General features: G+C 35.3%; 1 non-coding gene and 1 pseudogene across 1 annotated transcript; both read left to right on the plus strand.

The window, feature by feature from the left end:
• Nucleotides 1–701: 701 nt before the first annotated feature.
• LOC115930904 (uncharacterized) lies at nt 702–777 on the plus strand (annotated as a pseudogene).
• Nucleotides 778–9,250: 8,473 nt separating this feature from the next.
• LOC115930979 (small nucleolar RNA SNORD109A) lies at nt 9,251–9,317 on the plus strand. Its single transcript, XR_004067557.1, has one exon. It is a non-coding gene; the product is annotated as a small nucleolar RNA SNORD109A (small nucleolar RNA).
• The last annotated feature ends 15,651 nt before the right edge of the window (nt 9,318–24,968 follow it).

Here is a 24,968-nt window from a genome sequence, read left to right on the forward strand (position 1 = left end):
AATAGACAATCCTTTTCTATTATTTTATTTTTTGGGTTGCTGTGTATGGTGTTATGATGTTTGTGGATCATTGAGGCACTACTCACAACTGAAAGACTTTGGCAATTTTAGGGAATGGCTTGAGATTCAGCTATAGGTTACCCTTGATTGAAATTGAATACAATACAGGTAGTCTGAAATCTCATTTCCTTATCCTGAGTCTCACTCAGGTGTCATTAGATTCATTATAAAGAAATGCATACACTATGTATGATGCCAGTTGTTACTGATATGAAGACGATAAGAAGCTTTTATTTCTGCAGGGAAATAATCCCTTACCAGGTCATCAAAAGACATGATACCTATGTGCTTGGCCCTTACTGTACACGGGGAATCAATGGTCTACCACAGCTTAAGTAACGGGTCATATTTGGAGTATCACACATCTCAGTCTTGTAGAAATTAGGAACAGCAATTAGGAGTCATGCACATATAAGAGATGTAATCCCACCCTTTGACTATAGCCTACTCTTGTCTTTTACAGAAAAGACTGTGGAGGAAGAAAACCCTTTACCCTGTTGTTCAGGGAGAAACTGACACCACTCAACTGCCTGGCACTGAAAATGTGGCATCCAGTCCACTTTACCATCAGTGTTTAAGGAAACCATCTCTGGTAAGCATATTTGATCTAAGTGTGCATATGCACATGAGTGCCATGGGCTGGGTCAATGATGAGATGTTACCTTGAAGAGAAATGATGACGTAAAAATTAAGTTCAGTTGGATTACGCTGAGGCCCAGCCTAGGTAACAATTGTTAGACAAGAAGTTTGGATTTCTTAGTTTCCTTCCATTGGGTACTTTATTTTGGGATTCTGGCAATGGAATCTTACTGCGAAACTTGTTTTGCACACTTCTATCTGTGTGCTTCTAAGTAAACTATAAATTCTGATTCTTTAAGTGCTATTTAAGTTTCCTGCAATTCCTAATTTTCTCGGATATTTGGCACTAAGACCCTTGCTCTTTTTCTCTCATTGGATGATTTAGTAAGTCCTACTGGCACTATTCTATTGAGTGGAGGTGAGAGGCTGCCTTTGCTGACTGAAAAATTTCAAATAGATAATTGAACTAGTGAAGACTGAGCTCTATAATAATTAGATTTATTCATTCAGACAACATGAATATCACAATAGGGTTTTCTTCTCAATGATTGACTGACACATGTGATGCAATCCTCATGAGAAAATCCTTACTTTTGCCCTACGATTGATTGTTTTCAGGGTTGAGAAATATGATACACTGGAATTTTGCTCAATGTGCTACAGTTATCGTGGTCTAAATATACAGAGAAAGTTTTCTGTAATGTTAGTATAATATTTTAAAAGTGCTAGTATATGTTTTGATCATTGATGAATCTTCATGACTTAAGGGTCCTTGCAATTGGGGTAAAAATGTGAGTTTCAATAATATGTGTTTGCCCATGAAACTTGAAATTAGATAAATTGATGAGCAATCTGGGGCCTGACTTTTCTTTCTCAAGTACCTTTGGCTTCGTTTTCATTATGATGAAAGTGTGTGCTGTGAATAATGCCAATGGTAAATAAGACCTTTATGGACACTTATATGAATGACAGTCAGGGCCATTCCTTCAGGCCACATGATTATCATTATGCATTCTTCTTCTCAATGAGTGACTAGCATACTTGCCAGGATCTACAAGAGGGAAACTTTATTTTTTACTAAAATTGCATCGATATAATGTTGACAAGTTTTGTGATTATTGGTATCATCTCTAAGATGTGATGCTCATTTGGTCTAAATATAGAAGTTAACATATTAACTTCTAATTTATATATGTCAGGTTGCTATGTTTTTACAATGTTTGTGGTTTATTGATGATGACTCACAACATAAAGACTATGGCATTATGGCTACATGTTCTAATTCTGATATATACATATCCCATCATTCATTAAATTAAATACAATTATGAGTAGTATGATGTCTGTTTTCTAAAATCTGAGTTTCACCTGGCTCCAGTATGATCATTATATGATGGAGTGCAAGCAACATGTTAATGCCAATTGTTATTATTATGGCTTCCTTGAATATGTAAACAAGACTGATCAATTGAAGGTCTTATTTCTGCATTAAACTACCTGAGATATTCTCCAAATTCAAGAGACCTGTATAGTTAGTCTTTATTCTGTTTGATGAATAAATGGCCTATAGCCTATCTAATGGATCAGTTTTTCCAGTACTAATCATATCTCTTCATTAAGAAATAGCATGCATAAGCCATACATACAGGAAGTAATATTTGTCATCTTGATCTACTGTCTTATCCTCCTCCCCTTAGATAAGGATGACTGAGGAAGAGTACTCTTTGGCTTGTTGACACCAGCACAGCTGACACACCCAGATATCTGTTTGGTCTCCTGTGAACTTTCAACCAGGATTTAAGGATGCCACTCTGGTAGGTATTTTCAGACAAAGTGAATATATGATTGTAGAGTTCCATGGCTTGTTTCAACAATAAGACCTTATGTTGTCTTGAGGACATGAGATGACATGAAAACTAGACTGGCTGGTCCTTATCTTTTCTGGGGTATTCTAGTTTGAGCTTAAGATAAAGAAATATATTTGGGATATAGTTTATCTCACCTGTTTCTATTAGCTTCTAGAAGACCACTTATCAATTCTTTCCTCCTGATTTAGTGGAAAACATTTTGGCAGTTCCTCAAAAAGTTAAAGATAAAATTACCATGTAACCCAACAATTCTGCTACTAAGTACACACTCAAAAGAATTGAATACAAATGTTCAGATGAATACATACACATGAATGTTCATAGCAGCACTATTCACTGGCTGGAGTTCCAGACCAGCCTGGCCAACGTGGCAAGACCCTGTCTCTACTAAAAATAGAAAAATTAGCTGGGCATGGTTGCTCACGCTTGTAGTCCCAGCTGCTCAGGAGGCTGAGGCACAACAATCACTTGAACCCAGGAGGCAGAGGCTGCAGTGAGCTGAGATCACACCATCGCACTCCAGCGTGGGTGACAAGTGAGATTCTGTCTCAAAAAAAAAAAAAAAGTAAAGGAAGGTATGATGACAATGTCACACAAAATAGTGAATACCAATAAAAAGATAGAAATTATTAAAAAGAACCAAATGAAAATTCTGGAGTTGAAAAGTACAATAACTAAAATTTAAAAATTTATTAGAAAGGCTCAATAGTAGATTTGAACTGGGAGAAGAAACAAGAAGTAAACTTGAAGATAGAACAATAGAGATTATGTTCAAAAGAACAGAAAGCATAAAGAATAAAGAAACAAAGAGAGTCTCAGAGAATGTGGAACATCATTAAGCATACCAGCATACACATATGGGAGTACCAGACAGGCAGGGGAGATACAAACGATCAGAAAAAAAATATTTGAAGAAATAATGGCTGAAAACCTCCCATATTTGTGGAAAACAATAACCTACATATCCAGGAAGCTCAATGAATTCCAATGAATAAATGCAAAGATTGACAAATGGAAACATCACAGTAAGATTTCTGAAAGTCAAAAACAAGAAGAAAGTCTTGAAAGCTGTGTGAGAAAAATGATTTGTTACTTACAAGGGAACCCCAGGAAGATTAACAGCTGACTTCAGCAGAAGCAACGGAGGCCAGAAGCAAAGGCATAACATTTTAAAAATGCTCAAAGAAAAAAGAACCTGTCACCTAAGAATTCTGTACCTGGCAAAGCTGTCTTTCAAAAATGAAGGCAAAATAAAGACTTCCTCAATTAAAAAAAAAAAAGTTGGAGAATCTACTGCTCTCAAAACCCCCTTAAAAGAGTTCTCTAAATACTTAAAGAAGTTATTCAAGCTGAAAGCAAGTGAGCCTAGGTAGTTATTCAAATCAACAACTACAAAGCAAATGCTTGTAAAGGTAATTATATAAATATAAAAGACAGTAGAAATGTAATTTTTCTCTTAAGTGATTTTAAAATAAATTCTATAAAATAATATGTATATAATGTATTTTGGGGTCTATAACATATAAAAGTGTAATATATTTGCCAAAGAAGATAGGTGGATGCAAAGCAATACAGGACTAAGGAAATAACTACAGATGGTAGATTATTATAATGTCTTTCTTGTCTTATAGCATCAATAAATGTAATATGTATAAGAATACCACAAAAGATGGCAAAAAGGGAATAGAGCTATATAGGTGTAACATTTCTGTATAAGACTGAAAGTAAGCTAGTGTAAATTAGAAACTTATTTGGGTGAGTTAAGATATATGCAGTAAACCCTAGAGCAACCACTGAAAAAATTCAAAACATATAGTGAAAAAAATTATTAAGGAAGTTTAAATGCTACATTATAAAATAATTACTTAATGAAAAAGAAAGAAGTAAAGAGGAATAGAGGAACAAAAACACATGAGACACAGAGGAGAAGAAGAATGACATAATAAACTCAACTAAATAATAAAATTACATGTGAATACAGTAAATATGTAAATTAAAAGGCAGAGATTCCCAGGCTGGATAAAATCTCCAGGTTTAATATCCCTTTGCCCCATATAAAATCCAGCTTTTTTTTCTATGATGTATTTGATCACTGTGCTGGTTTACAAAAGATTTCTAACCTTTCTAAAATCTTTAAAATCAGTGGCGAAGTGTTCTCTCATTTCACCCATATCAGAGACTCAAATCCTGAAAAATACCAAGTTGACCTGCCCATTCTTGAGTTCTACTGAATGGTGTGTTCCCAGATCACTATGGATATTGCTGTTTACTTGACCAATTACTTTTAGTCAACAAGATTTGAACAATGCTTTTGATTCACACAGCATGAGACCTAGACATCCCTCATATTGAAATAGGAGCATTAACATCCTGGATTCCTGCACCGGCTTTTGAACCTTATGTTTCCTGCACCCCAAGAAGGCATGTTATCTGGACATTGTCCTCTCTGTGATGGGAAAGAACAGTTTTTTCAACAAATGTTGCTAGGACAACTGGATATCTAGATACAAAAGATACTGCATTTATGTTACCAGTTTTCTGTGTCAGTCCATTTTGCTCTGATGTAACAGAATACTGCAGACTGGGTATTTGTAATGAGTGGAAATTTATTGGCTCACATTTCTGGAGGCTGGAAAGATCAAGGGGCTGGCATAAGATGAGGGCCTTCTCGCTCTGTCATCCTATGGTAGAAGGGCAAAGAGAGGGTATGGATGGGACAAATATCTTCTTTTATAGGAACCCACCCCTGAAATAACAGCATTAATCCATTGATGAGGGCAGAGCTGTCGCAGCCTAATCACCTTTTTTTTTTTTTTTTTGGAGATGGAGTCTCGCTCTTTCGCCCAGGCGAGAGTGCAGTGGCGCTATCTCGGCTCACTGCAAGCTCCGCCTCCTGGGTTCACGCCATTCTCCTGCCTCAGCATCCCGAGTAGCTGGGACTACAGGCACCCGCCACGGCGCCCGGCTAATTTTTTGTATTTTTAGTAGAGACGGGGTTTCACCGTGTTAGCCAGGATGGTCTCGTTCTGCTGACCTCGCGATCCGCCCGCCTCGGCCTCCCAAAGCCCTGGGATCACAGGCGTGAGCCACCGCGCCCGGCCGCCTAATCACCTTTTAAATGTTGCTTTATTAAACACTGTTGCATTGAGGGTTACGTTTCCAACACAGGCTTTTGAAGTGAAATGAAAAATTTGACCATTCCCAATTATAGTTTGAAATTTCAATGCTCCTTTCTTAGTATGTGATTGAACATGGATAAGATAGTAACGGTGGATGTAAGAACACTATTAACCAACTTGACTCCACTGTCATATGTAGAACGCAACACCCAACAATAGCAGAATGCACATTATATTCAAGTGGTCATAAAGCATTATTTTGTATATATGTATTTTCTCCCTTTTTTGATAAAGTTAGCTAGTAGAGTGCCTATGTAGTTAATATTTTTTAAAAACCACAGGCTTCTCAATTATTAATTACATCTATGGTTTTTAAAATATTATCTTCATTAATTTCTGCTTTGATCCTTATTCCTTTCTTTCTTGTACTTTCTTTTATTTTTGCTCTTTTTTAGTATTTTAAGATGAAAATTGAATTGTTTCATTCATCTTTTTCATTTTTTAAAATAAAAACATTTAGTGCAATGAATTTTCCTCTAGAACTGCCTTTAAATGCATATTACAGATTCTCATATGTTGTATATTCTAAAATAATATGTAAATATATATTTGCATAGAAAAACATATTTACTTACAAAATATGTATTTACATATTTAAACATATGTATTTTCTGTTTATATTTTTCCTTTTACTCAGGAGTTAATAGGATATTTTTAAAATTTCTTGGTGAAAGAGCCTTTATCTTATTGTTAGTAAAGTCTATGTTTTTGCATTGTGATCAGATACTGCAGTTTTTAATATTTCTTGAGTTACTAATTTTTCTTTCCAACCTAATATATAATCAGTTTTTGGTGACTATGCCATGGGCACTTAAGAACAATACAGATCTTCTATTATCTGTCAAGTTTAATATGTAGCCATAAAATCTACCTTATTTTTATGTTGCTATTTTTGCCCACTTGATCTGTCTTTTTCTGATAATGGTGTATTACAGTTTTCTATTATGGGATCATCTATGTCTTGTCTCCTTACATCTCATACCTCTCATGTAGTTTTTTATTCATAAAGGTGGTTATTATGTTATTTGGTATATAAGTCTCCATAAGGGTCAAATCTTCATGTGTATTATATCTTTTAGCATAAAAAACATGTCCTTCTTTGCCTTGATTAACATGATGGGACTTGAATACATTGTGTGATATAAGAATTACTACTCTTGCATGCTATTGGCATGAAAAAAAAAAGATTACTCCTATCTCTTTTTGTTTTCATGTGCCTGATATACTTTCACCCATCCCTTTATTTACAGTCTTAGAATCCATTTGTTTTAAATTCATCTCTCATAGAAAACATATTATGTTTTATTTTGTGAGCCCGCTGAAAATATTTTTCTTCTAGTAGGTGTGTGGAGTCCACTCACGTGTGTGTGTGTGTGTGTGTGTGTGTGTGTGTGTAGCTGTGACTGATATTTATTTTTGTATTTTCTTTATATTTGCTACGCTCTTTTGTCACGGTGTAGTCTTTGCTTCCCTATTTATTTATTCATACTTAGGAGAGTTTTTGTTTTTGTTGGAGTGTTTACTTTTGTACCTTTCTTAATTCTGTTAGTTCTGTGTTTTCCTAGTTAATCTTTTACTTCTGATTTATCAGTTTGGGGGATGTTCTTAACACTCCCCTATTCTCATGCAAAGTGCTTTCGGTTTTCCTCTTTTTTTTTTCCTCCTCCTGTGTTTAGTTGTCTTATTTCTACTTTGTCACAATATTAGTGACATTTGTATGCTAGTCTTCTACCCTGGATAGGGAATATACACCTGTCAGATGGAAGGAATATCATGTTGTATGCTGCTGTCAAATAGATCCTAACATACTTTAATAATCTTTTAAATGATATAATCCAAGTTCATAGTTAACTCCTGACTTTATTTCTATCATATTCAGTAGATATATCAGCATTGACAGCCATCCCACTGCAATATCACTTCACATTTTGCTTAGACCAAAGGGTTCTGAGAAGCTTCTGGAGCTGTTGTGAAAGCCAGTTTCATTAAAGTCAAGTCAGACATCCGCCTGTGCTGTTTTCTGCTATAAGCTGAATGCAGGAGATACACTGTTAGGAGCATCAGTGTGGTATGAGGAATGTTTACTCATTGGTAGTAGACTTGTCGGGATCAAGGATAAGCACAAGTATCTGAGATGCTGAGGTGTGGCTGAATGAACGGCCATCTGTTCTATTGCAACAGGATAAATAACACATTCAGAGCAGGCCTAACTGGTGAACTCCTCAATTATCTCACAATAGCACTATCATGTGTCTTTCATTTTTCACATCACAGTGTATTTTCATAAAATCTTTATTGGTAGACCACAACTTTAGCATTTCCCATTCAAGATACAACTACTGTGTCACTTGGATAGCTTGGTAGAGAGGAAATTGGCTATTTTCAGAGTAAAGAATTCAAGGAGGAAACAGATTATAAATGAAATGACAAAGGTGATGAGATCAAGCAATGCTGACGTTTGTAGCAAGGAGTAGAGGGCTGAGATGCCTGTATGATAAGAAATTATAATGGAACCAATCTTGTGCTTTATTTTTTATTAATTTGGAGCATTCTCTGATCTGATTTATTTTCTATGTGATATTTTGCTGCAGGTTAAAAGCTGAAACAACTTCAAGGAAACTTCAGGGAAAAGAGGTGAGCAGCCACTTTGGTACTTTTGAAATTCTTTGTTCTGTGGGCAGTGATGTCAGGACGTCAAAGACTGTGAGTTCATTATTTCAGAGGCTTAAAGGAGATTATTCTTTTGGTAGATATATTTCCCCATGGGTGTCCCTACCTTGTTCAAGGATTCCTTATTATTGTTTCTTCTCTTTGTTTAAATCTCTTTTTGAAATGACCTAAACAACTGTGGAGAATCATTGACATATTTCCTTTTTTCACTGTTCATGTTGGGTGAAAATAATCTTGTAGTGAAATTCACATATTCTAAATATTTTTTTTTACATCTTTATCTGGCACATTCATGACATAGATGTTTCTATACATATTAGTACTGTAATCATACCATATATTATTCTGTTACCCCACTTACTCCTTAAACTTTTAGTTGATTAAAAAGTTTTTATAAAGTTCCCCAATAGATTTTTTTTTTGAGACATAGTCTCACTCTGTTGCCCAGGCTGGAGTGCAGTGGCGTGATTTTGGCTCACTGCAACCTCCCCATCCTGGGTTCAAGCAATTCTCCTGCCTCAGCCTGCCGAGTAGCTGGGATTACAGGTGCCTGCCACCACGCCCGACTAATTTTTGTATTTTCAGTAGTGACAGGGTTTCACCATCTTGGCCAGGCTGGTCTTGAACTCCTGACCTCGTGATCCACCTGCCTTGGCCTCTCAGAGTGCTGGGATTACAGGCTTGAGCCACTGCACCCGGCCAGATTTTAATCTAATTTTATTAGAACAATTCAGTCATATGTTTTTTCATGCTATGTATATGAGAGTTCCATTATTCAGATACTAAACAAATGTCTACTGTACATTTACTGTTCTCACTGATGATGGATTAGATAACCATGCACAAAATAAGCCTGGCTGTGGAAACGCTTATTTGTTGGGAGGGTGCTTGTTTGGATCGATGATGAGAATAATTGTCTGAGGATGCTGAGGGACTCATTCCAGATGTCAATCTGAGGTCCAGATGTGCGGCCCTCCAATAGGACAAATAAGACTCTCAGAGCCTGGCTCTATTTGGGGATCCCTCAGTGACAACATAGTACCCCTGTGAGCGTGCCTTTTCTATCTCTCTGAAGAGGGCAGTAGCATCCTGTCTTATGAGTCAGTATGCACTTTAGTATGCTTAGTGACCCAAGACTTGCTTTAATTGTAGATAGATACTTATATATAGGAAATATTTCTTAAGTAACAAATGAAAAACTTTAGAAGATTGAATTAAGGGTCAAGCAACTGTGATATGTCTGAAAATCTCATTAGTGTTGTGCTGAAAGAAGGAAATATGGCATGCCTCTATTAAATAATGACGGTGGAACCAAGTTTATTGCTTTGTTATTTTTACTGTGGAGTATTTTCTAAGATTATTTTTGCTTTTTTTTTCCTTTCATGTTTTGCTGAGATAGAAGGCCTGGAATCTGATCCTCCACTTCAGAGAACAGGGGTGAGTAGCTAAACCATTATCTTTTGAAATTCATATGTCATGTGCTCTTTGCTAGGTCTTTAGGTTGTTTTGTACATCTTTTCAGAAGCTTATTGGAGGACGTTTTCATGATATGTCCTTTTCCTCATTTGAATCCTTATCATTTCTCTTTTAATTTTAACTCTCTTTTGCTTTTATGGAAAAATGTAGAATTTAAGAGAATTTTTGGCAATTTCATATTGGATCAAAATGTATTGTAGTGAAATCCAGGTGTGCCAAAATATTAACAGATTTTCCCCATCTGTTTAATTATTGGGGTTTCAGAATAGAGACTCCATGGTTCATAATATCTTTGTGGTCATACTACATTATATTTCTGCTTCTAATTTAATTATTAAATATTGACTTGAATTAGTCTTTTTCTCATTGTTGCAACAAGGTAAGTTATATAGGAAATTTTCTTCTCTTGATGGCATGTCTGAGATAATCATAGATATAAGACACCTGGCTGGTTTCTAGAATGCATGTAATTTTTATTTCTTGATCTGTGTGTTGAGTACTTGCTGTGTTTGCATCATGCAAATACATTGAGCTTTACAATTTTAGTGTATGCACTTTTCCACATGTATATTATTCTTCGATAGAAAGTAAAAAAAACTTATCGAACTAGTCAAAATATTGGTTAATACATAAAAAAGTCTCAAGTAGATTGTGTATTACATGGTGCTTGTTGATTGATGCCCTCATAATAGATCAAGTGGGTTCTCTCTTTAGCACAGGGCTTTTTAGCAAATCATGTCATGAGTAGTTACTCAAGTATTTTTATTTTAACACATTTATATTTTTTCTATGTATATTCTTAAATTCTCTTATACTTTTTTCTCTGTTATAAAAACATGCTGAAAAATCTCAAGTCTTAAGGATTGCAGTATTGTCCCCACATATTTATGTATTTTGGTACTCAATTCTTTATACTTTCTTTGACAGATCACTTGAACTGGCACATGTCTCTTGTTTTGCAGAGAGGGAATTAATGTGATACCTTCATGCTTTTCTATTCTATGTGCTACATAATTGAATATACAAGCAAATATAGTTGTTAAGATTTAGTGTGATTATTTCTACACCACATGCAAAGAAGTTTCTCATAGATCTTAATAGAGGCCCACATGCATTGTACAGTTTAGAATTTGGGGAAATATTGATGAAGTTGGGTAAAGTATAAAGCCAAAAGTCAGAACAGTGAACTCCTTGCTTAAGGATTTCCTTGGAGATTACTTAGTCAATACACAACTGATAAATTTAAGTGCTTTTCACCTTTTGAGTTCTCGACATACTAAAGCTAAAATGTGTTTCAACTTTTAATCCTGCTTCCCTGATTTTCCCTTTTTCAGTTTGAGATCAAAGAGTTTCAGCCATAAATTACTGCCAAGAGTAACCACTTCATTTTAAGAAAGCTTAACAATATAGAAAAATATAAAATTATTTATGACAGATGTATTTTTAACCTTTTCCCCATGCTTTCCAGAGGAAATATGTTTAATCATCTGCCCTATATTAGGGAAAAACTTTCTATGCTAATACAAGTATCTATCAATCCATTTATCTTTCTATATAAGATGTATTGATCATAACCAATTAACTTTATTGTAAATGAGCTTTAGATTTGACATTTTGGTAGTAATATATGTTATAGATGTGCCAGTGTCCTCAGTGAATGTGAAGGACACCACATTTTCCTTAGCCATTTCTTGTTTTCAGAATAATGGTTATCAACATTTTGCTACTGCAAGATACCATACATTTATAATCGGAATATGCCAGTTTTTATGCACTCATGCCTCTGTTTGTGTAGAGCATTCCCAGAATGAGTAATGCTTGAAAATTAGGTCCATGTGATTTCTTTAATGAGTTATAGTCAAATCATGAAATATTCAGGTTACCATTATTTCAGTAATGTATTAGAATGTCAAGGTAAAGTTATCTACATTGTATATATACACACAACATAGATATAATTTATACAATATCTATATTTATACAACAGATATATATTTATTTATATATTTATACAACATAAAATATATTTTATTATTTAAACAAAATATATTTTATTATTTAATATAGATTCTTAAGTGATAAATATGTTTAACATTATTAAAATAGGTTAAAATAGGTTATAGTTAATACAGTGAAAATTGGCAGTCCTTTTACAAAACATATGCCATAACTATAGCATTTATCACTGACAGTCATACCAGGATAGTCTTTTATTTCCAATCACTTAAATACTCCTAATTGCAAAAGAAATTTGAAGACTAAAATTCAGAAGTTTTGAAAGAGCCATTGCCTGGGTAAACTATACAGGTTTCAGTTTTATTTGTAATAATTATGAGGCCAGGCACAGTGGCTCACACCTGTAATCCCAACGCTTTGGGAGGCCGAGGCGGGTGGATCACGAGGTCAGGAGATCGAGACCATCCTGGCTAACACGGTGAAACCCCATCTCTACTAAAAATACAAAAAATTAGCCGGGCGTGGTGGCGGGCGCCTGTAGTCCCAGCTACTCGGGAGGCTGAGGCAGGAGAATGGCGTGAATCCGGTAGGTGGAGCTTGCAGTGAGCCGAGATCGCGCCACTGCACTCCAGCTTGGGAGACAGTGGGAGACTCCGTCTCAAAAAAAAAAAATTATGTATGTATTTATAAATTAATACTTAATAAATTAATAACTTGTGATAGGCAATGCAAAGATGACAGTAAAAGGACAAAATTGATTAGATTGATAAAGTCCTGTTAACATGAAGAAATTGACCAGGATACCATCCACACTATAAAGTTAGAGAAATTTATCAGTACAATTCTCTAAAATACTCTTCTCAATTTTAACATTGTAACAGGAATTTTTAAAATTTTGGTATTATGTGTGTTTCCTAACAGATAATTTGAACAGATTCATATTTGGTATTTTTAAAAGCCATATCTTTGTCCTTAGTGCTGGCAATGTATTCTTGAGAATGAACAAATAAGAGATATGTAAAAGCATAAGAGAAGGTATCAGGTTGAAGTAGTCAATCAATTATACAGAACACAAAGAATTTTATCTTGTATAATGTTTATATAGCTTTATAGAAGTGTGCTGAAAGGGCTATAAAACATGGACATTATTATCTCATTGAAAGGTCCAATACGTACAGAAATACATGCTTTTATTTTGAACCAACCACCCTATAAACGTTGTATGGCTTATTTAGATGAGAGCCCAGGTTGTGTGTGTGTGTGTGTGTGTGTGTGTGTGTGTGTGAACCTGAGAACCTGACAGGGAAGCAAGAACATCGAGTTGCCAATGCACTCTGTCTATGGTTAGAATCATGCTGAAAACATGGCTCCACCAGTTCTGGAATGAGCCCACAGATCAAGCATTCCCAGAAGACATAGCAGGCTCAAATCCCTGTGTACACAATATTTTATGATTATCTTATGTCAGTACTTTCAAAGTACACAGTTTGTGTGAAGACAAATCCAATGTCATTTTTCTTGGCTAGCCTATATGTGTGGTAAATCCATTATTTACTTACTTGCTTCCTGAAAATTAGAATTAGATTAAGAAACTGCAGCAAAGTGGGCATGATGAGATAGAGATTGAAGTGTAAGCTTATGTTAATGATGCCCTTGGTTTGGATAAACACATCTAAGAGAAAAATGGAAAAACACACATGGCAGGGAAGCCTTGATAGAGCCAAAATATAGGATTGTGTGTAGTAATGCAATCCATAGATGGGCATTTGGCAGTAATATTATTTTTCAGATATGGATAAAAAATTGCTTAGGAGAGTAAAGAGAGACAAAGTTGAAAGCAGGTTTATAGTAGGTGTTGTTTTAGTGTTGATCCCTTTTTGCTCCAATAATCAAAGTGATAAATATTGAAAATTGATTCATGCAGCATTACTTACTCCATTCTAATTTTTATATATGTCAACAGTGCCATCTCCCAAACTGCACTATCCCCTTCAGGAGAAGAGACTCTGCTGAAGTTTATAAGGTTGACATATTGCCAGCTTCAATAATGCAAAGCTGAAGTGTATACTGAATTCTTAATGCAAATAACAACTCTATTGGAAAGTAACCCAGTTATAGAAGTGCTAATTTGTCAGGAGCTGCCTTACCAAGATCATGATGAGTACAGTTATCTCAGGATTCTGAAAGATTGTTTTCCGATTTCAACTAGTCTAGCTGAATGTTCCTTAATAGAAAGAGAGGACTTTTAGAATTGGTTCAATATGATGACCTCCTGAATTATCTCACATAGCCCGTATGTACATGCCTTTCTTTTCTCTCAGAAAATGGCACTATCATAATAGCTTTCTTACGCAGACTTCACTTTAGGGTTTTACATTAAGGGAGGGGTCTCGTGTTTCATTTATTTTGAACTATTTGTTGTTGATTGTGTACAGTGCTTGAGTAAAAAATTGAATATAGAAACATCTAGAATTTTTTTTAAAGGATCAGTGTTTATAAAGTGAATTATTAGTGTCGATAATGTTGGGAAATTTTTAAGAGAATATAGAAAACTTGAACATTACACAACTACAATGGGACCAAATTGTGGGGTCTCATTATAGTTAATATTTATGTATTTTTTTCCAATTGATTTGTGTGCTTTTTTTCTGCATGTTTTTGGCGGATAGAATGGCTATAACAAGTAACAGCATGTCAGGTAATAAAAATAAGCAGAGCCCTATTCCTTTAAAAATCTTCATTGATGGGAGGGCCATAAAATAAGTCTTAATACATTTAAAGAATTAAATTCATGTAAACCATGTTAATTTAATTCCACAATGATATTGAATTAGAAATAAGAGGAATATCTCTTGAACATCTCCTAAATGTTTGGAAATTTAAATTAGCATTTCTGACCTATTTATTGGTTACAAAAGATACAAAGAAAGAAAAATTGAAAAGTCTTTTGAACTGAATAAAAATAAAAATATAGAATCTAAAACTTTATGGGATACTGATAAAACAGGATATAGGGAATAATTTATAGCACTGAAATGCCCATATTAGAAAAGAAAAAAGGTTTTAAGTCAGTAAATTTGTATTTTACCTTAAGAAACTTAGAAAAGAACAAATTAACCCAGACTTAAGTAAAATAAAGGCACTAATAAAGATAAGAACAGAAATCAATGAAATATAAAACAACAAAACAAGAGAAAAATTGAGAAAATTTAAAAATAGCCCAGTGAGAAGATATTGATAAACTTGTAACCAGACCAATTTAAGAAAAAAAGTCAAAACACAAATACCAATATTTGAAAATGTAGGAGGGCAAATCATTACAGATTCTATGAATACTAAAATGATAATAAGGAAAAATTATTTAAAAGGGGCATGTCAGCCAGGCATGGTGGCTTACCCCTGTAATCCCAGCACTTTGGCAGGCTGAGGTGGGAGGATTGCTAGAGCTCAGGCATTCGAGACCAGCCTGAGCAACATGTTGAAACCTTGTCTACACAAAAAGTACAAAAATTAGCTGGATGTGGTGTTGCACACTTGTAGTCCCAGTCACTTGGGAGGCTGAGGCGAGAGGATCACTTGAGCCCAGGAGGTTGAGGCTGCAGTGAGCCATGTTTGTACCACTGCCCTCCAGCCTGGGTGACAAAGTAAGACCCTACGTAAAAAAAAAAAAAAAAAAAGTATGCCAACATTTTTCAATAACTTACATGAAATGGAAAAATTCCTTGAAAGACATGAACTACAAAAACTCAGTGAACAAGTAAATAACCTGAATAGCCCTGTATCAAGTAAATTGAATTTGTAGTTAAAAGCCTTCCAACAGAGAAAACTTCAGGCACCTATAGCTTCATATGAAATGAAAAAAAAAAAAAAACAATCCTCTACAAGATTCCAGAACATTTAAAAGAAGGGAATATTTCCCAACTTATTCCATTTGGACAGCAATACCCAGGTAAGAAAAAGAGACACAGAAATTTAAAAAGAAGAATATACATTATTCCTTATGAACATAAATGCAAAGAAATCTAATCAAAATTTTGGCAAATGAAATGTAGAAATACTTTATGACCAAGTGAGAGTGACCCAAAGAATTTAAGGTTGGTTTTATATGTAAAGATCAACCAGTATAGGAAAATCACTTCTGGAAAGTCAGAGTAAGAAACTCCAAAAATCTACTCCTCCATAAAACCAATAACAGCCTTGACAGAAATAGTTGAAATTAATTTTCCAAAACTTTGGAAATTAACCAAAGGCTTACAAAATTCCGGAGAACATTAATTCAAGAAAAATGGCTGAATCAGTAAGAACAGCCAGCTTTGTGGCATTTTAATATAACCCCTTCCCATGCTTTTCTCCCTAGTACTGAGATAGTCTTAAAAATTAGCAGGATAGCAACCACTGGAGAAGAAAGGTTTGGAAATTTCCCAAAAAGTTCCATTCCCATAGAATTATCACTATTTGACCTCTAAAGCCCAATCTGTAGGATTTATATTCATTTGGACTGACTCAGAGCTCACTCAGTAAGGAAATCTCAATTTCAAGGTATTGGTCAAAAAGAATCCATGGCAATTGTTGACTATCACAACTGCCTGAAGTGTTGGTAACAGTTGGGATAAACAAGAAGCTGATCAAAAACTGAAAACTAAAATCTTGGGAATGAGATATCTAGAGGATGCTTCAAAAAGCTCTGATACATTCCTGTTTATCTAGAAAGCTACATGCAGGCTGGGTGCGGTGGCTCACACCTGTAATCCCAACACTTTGGGAGGCCGAGGCGTGCGGATCATGAGGTCAGGAGTTTGAGGCCAGCCTGACCAACATGGTCTCTACTAAAAATACAAAAATTAGCCAGGCGTGGTGGCGTGCATCTGTAATCCTAGCTACTCAGGAGGCTGAGACAGGAGAATCGCTTGAACCCGGGAGGCGGAGGTTGCAGTGAGCCAAGATTGTGCCACTGCACTCCAGCCTGGGCGACAGAGCAAGGCTCTGTCTCAAAAAAAAAAAAAAGCCACATGCATGTAATTGTTTACCTCTGGCTTTCCTTTTATGCTCTGGGCAAGCTAAGGAAGAGTTGTGAAGTACCTAAGTGCTGAATGGGAACCATAACACACACACACACACAGCACCTTAGTAAAGGGTGAGAGGCATGTTAGTTAGAAGCATTAAAGGAAATCTCTTTCTAGTCATTATCTGTGCACTAACCTAACTGAGCAGAGACTTCAGTATCCACATACTGCAGGGCATATAAACTTTACAGAATTAGTCCAGGAAAATCATATCTAAAAAAAAAAAAAACAGTAACAAAAATAAACTCTGGGAAAGGGGAGAATATGATTTAAAGAGTTGCCACATTATACATAATATGTCTAGTGTTCAACAAAAAATTACAAGACATGCAAAGAAATAGAAAAATATGGCACAAAGAGGATAAGATGAAGTCAGTGAAACTATCCTCGAGGAAGACCAGATGTTGGTCTTACTAGACACAGACATTGAACCAGCTATTAAAAATACGTACACAGAACTAAGAAAAACATGTCAAAAGGGTTAAAGAAAGGTATAAAAATAGTGTCTTAGCAAATATAGACTACCAATAAGGAGATAGAAATTATAAGAAAAGACAACATGAAAAAAATAAAGCAAAAAAATTAGACAATTGAAACAAGAGGGCCTCTATTCGCAGATTTGAGCAGGCAGAAGAAAGAATCAGTGAACTTGAAGATATGTCAACTGAGATTATCCAGTCTGAGCAACAAAGGTGGGAAAAAATGAAGAAAACTGAGCAACAAAGAACTGTAGGACAGCATCTCTCATACCAATGGATACATAAACTGGAGCCCTAGAAGGAAGAAAAAAGGAGAAGGAAAGAAAACTTCCCAAATTTTAAGAAAAACATTAATTTATATACCCGAGATGACCAATAAAATCCAATTAAGATAATCTCAAAGAGATCAACACCTATACACATCATAGTCAGCATGTCAAAAGACAAACATAAGGAGAGAATTCTTGAAGATAGTAAGAAAAAAATTATTCATAACATACACACCATCCTCAATAAGTCTGACAATTGACTTCTCACCGTAAACCGTGCAGGCTAAAAAGGCAATGTACATAACCAAAGTGATGAAATAAAAACCTTCAACCAATCATTCTAGATCCAACAAAACTATTGTTCAAAAAGAAGAAATGAAGACATTCCTAAACAAAATCTCAGAGAAATGTTCTCTATAAGACTTGTCCTAATAGAAATGCTAAAGGAACTCCTTTGGTCTGAAATAGAAAGGCACTGGAGAGTAAATCAAATCCACGAGAAGAAATAAAGAGAACCAGTAAAAGTAACTACATGTGTAAGTTTAAAACAAAGTATAAATTTATTTTGTTTGTAACATTCATCTTTTCCTATTTGATTTAAAATATAATCTCAATTATAAACTTGTGTTGATGGTATTACATAACGATGTAATTTTGGGTTATAGCACCAAAATGGCAGAATAGGAATTTTCTGTAGGTGTTTCCCACATAAGTATCAATTTTGACAACCATCCATGGGCAAGAGTACCTTGTGGGAGTTCAGGAGTTGACAGTAAAACTTCAGCACACCAGAGGAGTAAAGAAATCTAAGAATAGATTCATTGGAAAGGGTATAAACAGTTTCACTTTACCTGCATCACCATCCCCCAAAAGTGGCACAGCTCAGTAACAAGAGCCCATTATTTCTTCCACAGAGGAAAACGAGAGTATAATAAGTAAGTGTCCAGTTTCTCAAGACATACAGGCCCCTGCCCAAGAGATCCACTTTATTTTCATCTCACCCAGAATATTGAGATGATCAGCAAGGTGGAGTGGTTGGGAGAGGGTAAAAGCAGGAAAGAGAGATGGGGACTCACAGCAGCCCACACTTGAAACTGCCATAGATCCTACCAGTTACTTCACGGACTCCATCAGGAGCCCACCTATAAGCCACTGGGGATGCATCACTCCCATCTTGCCAACAAAACCCCGAATGCTCCAAATGCCTCACCCACTCTTTGGCTGGCTCCCAAGTGCGCTCCTGTGAAAAGCAAGTGAGTATCTCTGCATATGGCTTGCAAGCACATGTTGACAGCTGGCTCCACTCTGTAGAACTGGAAAAAAGCTCACATACATGAGAATTTCAGGACACTGCCCTAAAAAAAAAAAAATGAGACTTCAGCACCTGGCCTGGCTTTATGCAACCTAGAGAAGGTGATATGGTTTGGCTCTGTGTCCCCACGCAAATCTCATGTCAAATTGTAATCCCCACGTGTTGGAGGAGGGACCTGGTGGGAGGTGCTTGAATCATGCGGGTGGACTTCCCTCTTGCTGTTCTTGTGATAGAGTTGTTATGAGATCCAGTTATTTGAAAGTATGTAGCATGTCCCCCTTCACTCTCTTGCACTCCTGCTCCACCTTGGTAAGACTTGCTTGCTACCCCTTTGCCTTCTGCCATGATTGTAAGTTTCCTGAGGCCTCCCAGCTATGCTTCCTGTGTGGCCTGCAGAACTGAACTGTGAGCCAATTAAACCTCTTTTCTTCATAAATTATCCAGTCTTAGGTAGTTCTTTATAGCAGTGTGAGAATGGACTAATACAGAAGGCATACAACCTTTAGAATTTGCCCCCTTGAGGGAACAAGATGTGTGGAGCAGGTTCATCCATAGAAAATGTCTGAGAGAACCTCAAAATCCCTAACCTGACTAACTGATGAAAGTGTTTCTCTCCTAAGGCCAGTCAGTAAAGACCAGAGGGGGTGACTGTTTCTTTAAATGCAAAGGCAGCAGCACAATAATTCAAGAAACATGAAAAATCAAGAAAACATGACACCACCAGAAGAACACAATCATTTTCCAATAACCAACTCCCCAAAAATGGAGATTTACGAATTGGCTTATAATGAATTCAGAACAATTATGTTAAGGAAGCTCAGCAAACTAAAAGGAACACCAATAGACTACTCTGTGAAGTCAGGCAAACAATTCATGAACAAAACTAGAAATTCAAAAAAGAGAAAAATTATCTTAAAACCCAGAAATTATGGAGCTAAAGAATACAATGCATGAAATGAAGGAGCGTATCAACAGCAAAGTTAATCAAGCACAAGAAAAAAAAATCTGTGAAACTGAAGACTGGCTATTTGAAATTATTCATCAGAGGATTAAAAAAAAAGAATGAAAAGAAATAAAGAAAGCCTACAGGATGTATAAAACACCATCAAGAGAACTAATATAAGGATTATTGGAGTCATAAAGGAGAAGAGAGAAAAGGGTAGAAAACTTATTTAAGAAATAATGGCTGAAAACTCTCCAAATCTAGGAAAAGATATGAGCATCCAGGTATATGAAGCTCAAAGATCCCCGTACAGGATACATTCCAAAAAGACTTCACCAAAACACATGATAATCAAACTGTCAAAAGCAAAATCAAGACGATGAATAAACCACCAATCACTAAGAGGGAGACAGGATTCTTATGTTGTCATTATTATTTACATATAATTTCAGTAAATGTTATTGGAAAATTTATAATGTTTTAAAAAAAGAAATGTGAAAGCACTGAAAGAAAAGAGACTCATCACATACAGGGAACCCTTTTAAGGCATTCAACAGATTTCTCAGTAGAAACCTTACAAAATGGGAGAGAGTGGGATGAACTATACAAGTGCTGCAAGGAAAAAAATGCCAACCAACGCTTTACCTGGCAAATCTGTTCCTCAGAAATGAAGGAGAGAGAAGAACTTTCCTAGACAAACAAAAGCTGAGGCAGTTCATCACCACTAGACCTGCCTTACAAGATATACTAAGGGGAGTTCTTCAAGCTGAAATGATATGGCAATAGTTAGTAATATGAAATGATAAACCTCACTGGTAAAGGAAAGTACATAGTCAAATTTAGAACACTTTGATACTATAATGATGGTGTATAAATAATTTTACTGTACTATGAAGGTTAAAAGACAAAAGTATTAAAAAAAAACCCATAGCTGCAATAGCTTGTCAATGCATACTACAGTATAAAAAGATGTAAATTAGAACATTAAAAACATAGCATGCAAGGGTAGGGAAGTAAAAGTGTAGTTTTCATATGTAATCAGATTTAATTTGTTATCAGCTTAAAATAAATTGTTATACCTATGTTTTATGTAAGTGTCATGGTAACTATAAAGGAAAAACCTCTACTAGATACACAAAAGAAAAAGAGAAAGGAATCAAAACATAACACTACAGAAAATCATCAAATTACAAAGGAAGACAGCAAGGGAGGAACAAAGTAAAAAGAGCAAGAAAAAATTTAACATAATGAAAACAGTAAGTCCTTACCTGTCAATAATTACTTTAAATATAAATGGATTAAATTATCCAAACAGAAAAACAGAGTGGACAAATGGATTTTAGAAACAACAACAACAACAAACACCACACACACACACACACACACACACACACACAAACCATCCAGACCCAACTATGTGCTTCCTACAAGAGATTTACTTCCACTTTAAGGACACATACAGGCTGAAATTAAAAGAATAGAAAAAGATATTGCATGCAGATAGAAACTAGAAGAGAGCAGAGGCATCTGTACTTACAGCATACAGAAAAGATTTTAAGTTAAAAACTATATCAAAAGGCTAAGAAGGTCAAAATGGTGAAGCAGTTAATTGTTCAAGAAGACATAAAAATTGTAAATATTTATACACCCAACAATGAAGCACCTAAATATATAAGGCAAATATTAATACATATAAAAGGAAAAATATACAGCAATACAGTAATAGTAGTGAACTTCAGTGCCTCCCTTTCAAAAATGAATAGATAATCCAGACATAAAATCAATAAGGAAACATTTAACTTAAACTTCACTTTAGACCAAATGGATCTAACAGACATTATACTGAACATTTCATCCAACAGTGGTAGAATTCACATTCTTCTCAAGCACACATGGAACATTCTCCAGGATAGATTATATGTTAGATCACAAAATAATATTACAAAATTTAATAAAGCTGAAATATCAATTATTTTTCACCACAATAGTATAACACTAGAAATCAATAACAAGATGAAAACTGGAAATTTACAAATATATAGCATTAACATATTCCTGAACAACCAATGGGTCAAAGAAAAAAATCAAAATAATTTTGTGACAGCAAAGTAGAAACACAACATACCAAAACATACAGGACACAGCAAAAGCAGTTCTATGAGGTAAGGTTATATTGATAAACACATTTTTAAAAAGATTTTAAATAAACAACATTACACCTCAAGGAACTACAAGGAAGAAAAAAAAACAAGCCCCATGTTATCAAAGGGAAGGAACTAACAAAGATCAGACAGAAATAAATGAAACATAGACTAGAAAAATAATAGAGAATATTAATAAAACTTAGAGTTAGTTTTTTTAAAAAATAAAATCAACAAACCTTTAGCTAGACTAAAAAAAGAGAAGACTCAAATAAAATAAAAAATGGAAGAGGAGACATTACAACTGATACCACAGACATACAAATTAAGAGAAAACTATATGCCAACATATTAGTTAACTTGCAATGGGTAAATCCCTAGAAACATACAACCTACAAAAACTGAATCATGAAGAAATGGAAGATCTGAACAGATCAATAATGAATAAGGGAATTGAATCAATATTCAAAAATCTCACAAAAAGAAAAGCTCGGGATCAGATGGCTTCACCGGTGAAGACTGCCAACCATTTAAAAAAATTAATACCACTCTTTCTTAAGCTCTTCCAAAAAAATTGAAGAGGAGAAAACACTTTCAAATTCATTATAAGAGGCCAGTTTTACCTTGATATCAAAGATTTAAAAAGAACACTTTGAGAAAGGAAAATTACAGGCCAAAACCCTTGATAAATATAGATGCAAAAATGCTCAGCAAAATACTAGCAAACCTAATTCAGCAACACATTATAATGGCATACATCATGACCAAGCGAGATTCATGCCTCGGATGCAGGATAGTTCAATATAATCAAATCAACAAATGTTACACTACTTTAACAGAATGAAGGATAAAAATCATATGATCATCTCGATGGTTGAACTAGTTTACAGTCCCACCAACAGTGTAAAAGTGTTCCTATTTCTCCACATCCTCTGCAGCACCTGTTGTTTCCTGACTTTTTACAGATAACCATTCTAACTGGTGTGAGATGGTATCTCACTGTGGTTTTGATTTGCATTTCTCTGATGGCCAGTGATGATGAGCATTTTTTCAAGTGTCTGTTGGCTGCATAAATGTCTTCTTTTGAGACGTGTCTGTTCATATCCTTCGCCTACTTTTTGATGGGGTTCTTTGTTTTTTTCTTGTAAATTTGTTTGAGTTCTTTGTAGATTCTGCATATTAGCCCTTTGTCAGATGAGTAGATTGTAAAAATTTTCTCCCATTCTGTAGGTTGCCTGTTCACTCTGATGGTAGTTTCTTTTGCTGTGCAGAAGCTCTTTAGTTTAATTAGACCCCATTTGTCAATTTTGGTTTTTGTTGGCATTGCTTTTGGTGTTTTAGACATGAAGACAGTGTGGTGATTCCTCAAGGATCTAGAACTAGAAATACCATTTGACCCAGCCATCCTGTTACTGGGTATATACCCAGAGGATTATAAATCATGCTGCTATAAGCCATAAAAAATGATGAGTTCATGTCCTTTGTAGGGACATGGATGAAGCTGGAAACCATCATTCTCAGCAAACTATCGCAAGGACAAAAAACCAAACACTGCATGTTCTCACTTATAGGTGGGAATTGAACAATGAGAACACATGGACACAGGAAGGGGAACATCACACACTGGGGATGGTTGTGGGGTGTGGGGAGGGGAGAGGGATAGCATTAGGAGATATACCTAATGCTAAATGACGAGTAAATGGGTGCAGCACACCAACACGGCACACGTATACATATGTAACAAACCTGCACGTTGTGCACATGTACCCTAAAACTTAAAGTATAATTTAAAAAAAATAATGCTGCTATGAAGACACATGCACATTTATGTTCACTGTGGCACTATTCACAATAGCAAAGACTTGGAACCAACCCAAATGTCCATCAATGATAGACTGGATTAAGAAAATGTGGCATATATACACCATGGAATACTATGCAGCCATAAAAAAGATGAGTTCATGTCCTTTGTAGGGACATGGATGAAGCTGGAAACCATCATTCTCAGCAAACTGTCACAAGGACAAAAAACCAAACACTGCATGTTCTCACTCATACGTGGGAATTGAGCAATGAGAACACCTGGACACAGGAAGGGGAACATCACACACTGGGGCCTGTCGTGGGGTCGGGGTAGGGGGAGGGATAGCATTAGGAGATATACCTAATGTAAATGACGAGTTAATGGGTGCAGCATACCAACACAGCACATGTGTGCACATGTACCCTAGAACTTAAAGTATAATAAAAAATAAATCATATCATCATCTCAATAGATTTAGAAAAGCATTTAACAATATTCAACATCCTTTCAGAACTAAAAACTCTCAATAAATCAGGTATAGAAAGAATGTGCCTCAACACAATAAAAGCCACATATGACAAACCTGGAGGTAATATACTCAATGGTGAAAAGTAAAAAGCTTTGACTCTAAGATCAGAACCAAAACAAGGATGTCCATTCTCACCACTTATATTTGACATAGTAGTTGAAATTCTAGCTAGAGCAATTAGGCAAGAAAAAAGGCACCCAAGTTGGAAAGAATGAAGTTAAATTGTCTCTGTAGATGACATGATCTTACATATAGAAAACACTAAAGACTCCACCAAAATGCTGTTTTAATTAGAGCTTAAAAAAAGAATTCACTAAAGTTGCAGCATACAAAATCAGTATACAAAAATCAGTTGCATTTCTAAACACCAAAAACAAGTTATCCAAAAAATTAAGAAAACAATCCTATTTGTGATATCATCAAAAAATAAAATACTAAAGAATACCAAAGAAACTGAAAATAAATGGAAATAAATGGAAAGATAGCCCATGTTCATGGATTAGATGAAATAATACTGTTAAAATGTTCATACTACCCAAAGCAACCTACAGATTAAGTGCAATTCCTACTAAAATTCCAATGACATTTTTCACAGAAATAGAAAACACACTCCTAAAGTTTGCATGGAACCGCAAAAGAC

The sequence above is a fragment of the Gorilla gorilla genome, chromosome 16 (genome assembly GCF_029281585.2).
Source record: "Gorilla gorilla gorilla isolate KB3781 chromosome 16, NHGRI_mGorGor1-v2.1_pri, whole genome shotgun sequence".
Taxonomy (NCBI): domain Eukaryota; kingdom Metazoa; phylum Chordata; class Mammalia; order Primates; family Hominidae; genus Gorilla; species Gorilla gorilla.